Below are 6,927 nucleotides of genomic sequence, written 5' to 3'. Positions count from 1 at the left end.
CTTCTTTCCCAATGCCAAGGGAAGTGGGGGAGCAGGAGGCAATCAAGCAGAATATTTCAATAATTCATTTTTCTATTTCATGTCCTTCATCTTCTAATAGAATGGAATCTTTAAAAAAAATCTGTACAGAGAGCACCTTATATTATAAATCTTGTTTCACTAGGCTGTAAACTCCTATATGACAAGAAGTCTGTCTTTTCTCTCCCCATGTTTTGAATAGTATCTTGTATCCTGACCTCTCAAATATTAAATCAGTCAAGTCTTGGAACAGAGTATTCAAAAAATCACTTTCTTTTTAATTTCATAACATACAGGGTCTTTCTGTTTCCCGGTGAAGATAATGAAAGGTCTTAATCATACCACAGGTGCCAACTTTTCATTTTCCTGGCGAGTGCCCTGGTACTAAATCCAAATCAAGCTCCTATTGCAGCAAAGTTAAGTTGCTAGGATGACCAGAGTAGCAGGTCATCTCAGCCATCTTCTCCCATCTCCCACAGAGTGGAAGATTGCTCCATAAACCATGTTCCTTGATGCTTATCCAATCCTAGATTAAGTGATGAAAATCACAGCCTAACAGTCTTTTCTTTATAAATATCTCAAGATTTTCAGTCTAGACTTTCACAGTCTAAAGGACAGCACTCAGAGAACTCTAACTAAAATCTGAGGAGTCAGTAAATTTCAAGTGCAGAGTTGAGAACATATCAAGGAGAATGAAACAGTTTGATCATTCTTAGTTACAGAGACAAACAAGAGAGGGACAACCCTGCCTCTAAGAGAAATGCCTAGATGATTATCAGACCTTTCTCTAAGATTTTAAAGCAACTTTTCTCATAGGCACATAGAAAAGTATCTAATTAGAAGTCTCCTGACCACAAATGAAAAAGAGGGAGATTGTGTGCTTGTGTGTACATGTGTGTGTGTGTGTGCACGTATGTGTTCTGTATACACACTTCTATTTACCATGTTTACGAAATATAGAAGAAATTGGAATACAAATATGTATATAATATTCAGAAGAAAAAAATAGGGAGAAAATAAGATACACCACTTAAACTGTATCACCAAGTAACACAGAAAAGTTTAGACAAATGAATTCCATGTACATAATAAAAAAAAAAACAAAAAACAAATTCTAAATCTGTAAACCAAGATTGAATGTGTGTGGTATAAGATTGCATCCGAAAATTTTCAGAATTGTAGTTTAAATGTTAATTAATATTTGCTTCAATGGTAACCCACTCCAGTACTCTTGCCTGGAAACTCCAATGGACGGAGGAGCCAGGTAGGCTGCAGTCCATGGGGTCACTGAAGGTCGGACATGACTGAGCGACTTCACTTTCACTTTTCACTTTCATGCATTGGAGAAGGAAATGGCAACCCACTCCAGTGTTCTTGCCTGGAGAATCCCAGGGATGGGGTCGCACAGAGTCGGACACAACTGAAGTGACTTAGCAGCAGCAGCAGCAAAGGGCTTTCCTTGTGGCTCAGCTGGTAAAGAATCTGCCTGCAATGTGGGAGACCTGGGTTTGATCCCTGGGTCGGGAAGATCCCCCGGAGAAGGGAAAAGCCACCCACTCCAGTATTCTGGCCTGGAGAATTCCATGGGGTCTCAAAGAGTCTGTCCATGGGGTCTCAAAGAGTTGGACACGATTGAGTGACTTTCACTTAGAGCTTCCCTAGTGGCTCAGATGGTAAAGCTCTGCCTGCAATACAGAAGACCCAGGTTCGATTGCTAGGTCAGGAAGATCCCCTGAAGAAGGGAATGGCAACCGATTCCAGTACTCTTACTTGGAAAATTCCAGGGACAGAGGAGCCTGGTAGGCTACAGTTCATGTGGTCAGAGAGTCGGACACAACTGAGTGACTTTACCTCCTCTTTCTTTCAACAGAAAAGTATTCACATAATACGAATCTGAATAGGCAATGTTGTCTAAATAGTTTTCAGAGTTCATTTATAAATGAAAATCAAGGCCTATCATTCAAAAATTGGGGAAAAAAACTCTTTCCTTTTACCACAGTTTCTCTCCAATATATATGATGTCTCTTACTTATTCATCTTTAAATAAATAAGCAAAATATGCATATATATGTTATAGAATATTTATTTATTTATATATATGTTAATGTCAACTACCCTAGGTCATGGGGATACTTGCAGGTTGATTGCGCACCCTACACCAAGTACCTCACACTATAACTATATCTTTCCCCACACCCAGGTCCTGGTCCCGCCCTTGGATGGAAGGTGGCAAAGAATCCATCCTGGCAAGATCTAGGAGTCTGCACATGCTCCTTTTTCATATTTGCTTATAATAAATGCAAAAATACAACTACTTAAAATGTCAAAATAGCGATTGTAGAGCAGCAAACCCTAAGCACAGATTCCTTCTGAGTGTGGGGACTTGTATGACTATATTGGTTACATGCTCAAGTAACAGACATCTAGAAAACATATCCTTTAAATTATGTTTTTTTAATGTAGTTTAATACTATACCTTATTAGTTTTAAGATTTAGAACCTTAGAATCTTTTCTCTTTCTTGTAATTTAGAGTATTTTTTTTTCTATGATTTTGTTTTTTGTTTCATTTGTATTTGGGAAGATTTTCTCTTCTACAATACAGTTCTATAATATAAAAGTCTATGATGTCTTTTGTAATGGGTCAGCTTGACTAGGATGAATCCAACTTCTCATCCATGTATACTCCTAGTTAAGGTTGGCTGCTGGAGAACTATATGGGAGATCTGGGTGGCACATGTAAGCCAGTAGTCATGTTGGAGCTTATACATGTCAGCCTACAAGTGACTTAAAGCTACAGCATCAGGCCTGAGACAACAGTTGCACAGAAACTGCTTAATCAGCCCCTTCAATTATATAAGGTCAAATTCCCTACAACAAATCATATGTATTATATGATAATCATCGGTTCAGTTCAGTCACTTAATCATGTCCAACTCTTTGCGACCCCATGAGCCATAGCATGCCAGGCCTCCCTGTCCATCACCAACTCCTGGAGTCTACCCAAACCCATGTCCATCGAGTTGGTGATGCCATCCAGCCATCTTATCTTCTGTCGTTCCCTTCTCCTCCTGCCCTCAATCTTTCCCAGCCTCAGGGTCTTTTCAAATGAGTCAGCTCTTCGCATCAAGTGGCCAAAGTATTGGAGTTTCAGCTTCAACATTAGTCCTTCCAGTGAACACTTAGGACTGATTTCCTTTAGGATGGACTGGTTGGATCTCCTTGCAGTCCAACGGACTCTCAAGAGTCTTCTCCAACACCACAGTTCAAAAGTATCAATTCTTCGGCTCTCAGCTTTCTTTATAGTCCAACTGTCACATCCATACATGACTACTAGAGAGGCCATAGCCTTGACTAGACTGACCTTGTTGGCAAAGTAAATGTCTTTGCTTTTTAATATGCTTTCAAGGTTGGTCATAAGATATATATGTAATTTTTGTCCACAAAACCACTTTTGCATATAATTGCATATAATTATAATTGTCTGTATATAAATACACACACACACATATATAATTGTAATTTTGTGTGTGTGTATTCTGCTTCTCTCACAGAATCCCAACTAATATAAGGAGTTATAACAGAAAACATTTTGTGATTTCCAAACAAACCAAATACATTTCCTAGGAAATGTACGCTTTCTTTATAAATGTTGAGATGACTCTATATAAAATTTGAAAAGTGTCCTATTTCTGGGAGACATTATTTATTTCTCCAATCTTTAAAACCAGATGGCTCTAACTGTCTTACCTGTGTTGGCCTTCTCTAGCCCTGCTCTTCATCTCCACCTCCAAAAATGAAGAACAAATATTTAAAAAGTAGTTGATGCATTTGCATTTTTCTTTTTCTTTCACTTTAACAAAGTTACAGACTTCCTTTCAAATTCAAATTTATTTTCAAATGAGAATCTACTTTGTGATTTACAGTGTCTTTCTCCAAACTGTCTAGTCTCTAAGCCCTTCTTTGCAGGAAACCCAGTGGTCTCATACTCTTAAGAAGAGTCCCTAGAACTTTATAGGGCCCCCCACTTCTTTTTCTCTTGATTAATGTGTCTAATTTAAGCATGCATGTTTTTAGTGCTATAAGGCTTCATCTCTGTATGTAAAACAAAAAAAATCTTCATTTTCTAGATCCTTTCAGTCCTGCTTCAACTTTCAAGAATTTTTGCCCCTGAGCTTACTATGATCAAATTGTATGTCGGGTTGCCAGTTTATTTGTATCCTGATATCGTCCACAAAGGCCCTGACATAAAAGTAAGCTAAACATATGTGATAAAAAGATAAGTAGGAACAAATATCAGTCGGTGACTAAAAAATATATATAACTGCAAATGGCCTTGACAAGAGGAGGAAACAACACATTCAACCAGTAAAACTATCCATATTGCTTTACTTAAATACAAAATTTTACTTTCAGCTTCTACAAAGTGTAAAGTGAAAACAAAGTAAACAATGCAATAATTCTAACTTGAAATGGACATATGGAGAGATATATATGCATATATACATATAAAAATTATGAGTGAAATCAAAACATTCCATAAACAATTGCTCTTGAACTCCCTGAAGTACTAATTTAGGGGGCTGATGCATTGAATGCATTTTCAAAAATATAATATATTCAGATGCTATTTCTAGTAGCTTTTTTTCAAAGAGAGTTTAGAGTATAGTATCCAAACACAACCCACTGAAAACAAGGCTTCAAGACATCAAAAGAAGGCTATAATTTCCAAGCACTAAATCACTGAGTTTACTGACAAATGTAATATTTGTCCACCAAATAGCAAGTGTGGAAGTATTTTATTCATGAAATTGGTGGAAAAGATATCTTTCATGGTCTGTAAATGCAAGATGGAGATTGCATGCATTCGAAGTTCAACATTTATCACATGTCCACTGTGTCCTAAACACAAATTTATTCCTAACGTCTACCTTCAAGCAATTCCATCAAATGAACTAATACGTGGAGGGCTCTGTTAGTCACCCAACCTGACAGTGAAGTACACCAAAGCGGGTTCATCAGACGAAAATCACAATGAAAGCAATTTTGTCCTGATATATCCAAAATTCTTAGAGCCTCAGATTCCTTGAGTTTTACTTCTGTTTAAAAATTGAAGTTTAAGTATGTGCATGTTAAAAAAAAATATTTTAGATCTCTGAAGAAGAGTTATGATCACATTGAGGTGGCCTCTCACCACTGTAAATCAGATCCATTTCAAATACGTTTTTTTTCTGAACATACAACTTAAAATATTTGAAACCTGCAATTATTCCTGAAGATTTCTATTATAAATGTCTGTTTAAAACATACTTGATAGGTGGGAACATTTTCAATATTACACTAAGGCATATCTTTACTTATGCACTCTCATCACATTTCTAGCTCACTGGACTTTTCTGATTTGATGCATGAATTTTGTGCCCCTGCAATGAATACTAAGCAAGAAAGCACTTGCAAATTTCATGTTCAGTCCCTAAAGTGAGTTCTATGGAAGGCACATTTCTGATCATTTGGATCTTTCTCACTCATTTGTTAATGATAATACATGTTTCACACACGATATACAAGGTTGCTTCCTCTGACATTGGTTTGTCAGACAAAAGCTGAAGATAGAATGTTCTTTGGGAATACCTAAAGAATCCTGACTCATCCTCTGTCACCATTTATAAGAAAAAGACAAATGTGCATTAATGCAGGAAAAGAATTTGCTAAAAATAACTTTAGTCATTCTTAAACTATACTGTCTTAAGCTATACCATCATATTTATCTCTTGAAAATTATTCATCTCTTAATCCTATTACTTTTTTAAAAAGCTTGCGAGTTGATGACACTTACAGAGTAGAAATTGTCTAAAGCATTGCTTTAAATACTTACAGTATATTTATGAGGACCTAGTACATAATTTTGACTTTATAGTCTCAATTTTTATGTAACATGTGTGAATAAAATAAGATAACCACTGTTCAATTCAGTTCAGTCGCTCAATAGTGTCTGATTCTTTGCGACCCCATGAATAGCAGGACGCCAGGCCTCCCTGTCCATCACCAACTCCCGGAGTTCACTCAGACTCATGTCCATCGAGTTCGTGATGCCATCCAGCCATCTCATCCTCTGTCATCCCCTTCTCCTCCTGCCCCCAATCCCTCCCAGCATCAGAGTCTTATCCAATGAGTCTACTTTTCGCGTGAGTTGGCCAAAGTCTGGAGTTTCAACTTTAGCACCATTCCTTCCAAAGACATCCCAGGGCTGATCTCCTTCAGAATGCACTGGTTGGATCTCCTTGCAGTCCAAGGGACTCTCAAGAGTCTTCTCCAACACCACAGTTCAAAAGCATCAATTCAGTGCTCAGCCTTCTTCACAGTCAAACTCTTAGCCTTGACTAAATGGACCTTAGTCGGCAAAGTAATGTCTCTGCTTTTGAATATGCTATCTAGGTTGGTCATAACTTTCCTTCCAAGGAGTAAGTGTCTTTTAATTTCATGGCTGCAGTCACCATCTGCAGTGATTTTGGAGCCCCAAAAATTAAGTCTGACACTGTTCCCACTGTTTCCCCATCTATTTGCCCTGAAGTGATGGGACTGGATGCCATGATCTTCGTTTTCTGAATGTTGAGCTTTAAGCCAACTTTTTTGTTCTCCACTTTCACTTTCATCAAGAGGCTTTTTAGTTCCTCTTCACTTTCTGCCATTAGGGTGGTGGCATCTGCATATCTGAGGTTATTGATATTTCTCCCGGCAATCTTGATTCCAGTTTGTTCTTCCTCCAGCCCAGCATTTCTCATGATGTACTCTGCATATAAGTTAAATAAGCAGGGTGACAATATATAGCCTTGATGTACTCCTTTTCCTATTTGGAACCAGTCTGTTGTTCCATGTCCAGCTCTAACTGTTGCTTCCTGACCTGCATACAG

Source organism: Ovis aries, chromosome 8 (assembly GCF_016772045.2).
Source record: "Ovis aries strain OAR_USU_Benz2616 breed Rambouillet chromosome 8, ARS-UI_Ramb_v3.0, whole genome shotgun sequence".
Taxonomy (NCBI): Eukaryota; Metazoa; Chordata; class Mammalia; order Artiodactyla; family Bovidae; genus Ovis; species Ovis aries.
The sequence above is the reverse complement of the archived record's forward strand: the minus strand, read 5'-3'. Positions refer to the sequence as shown.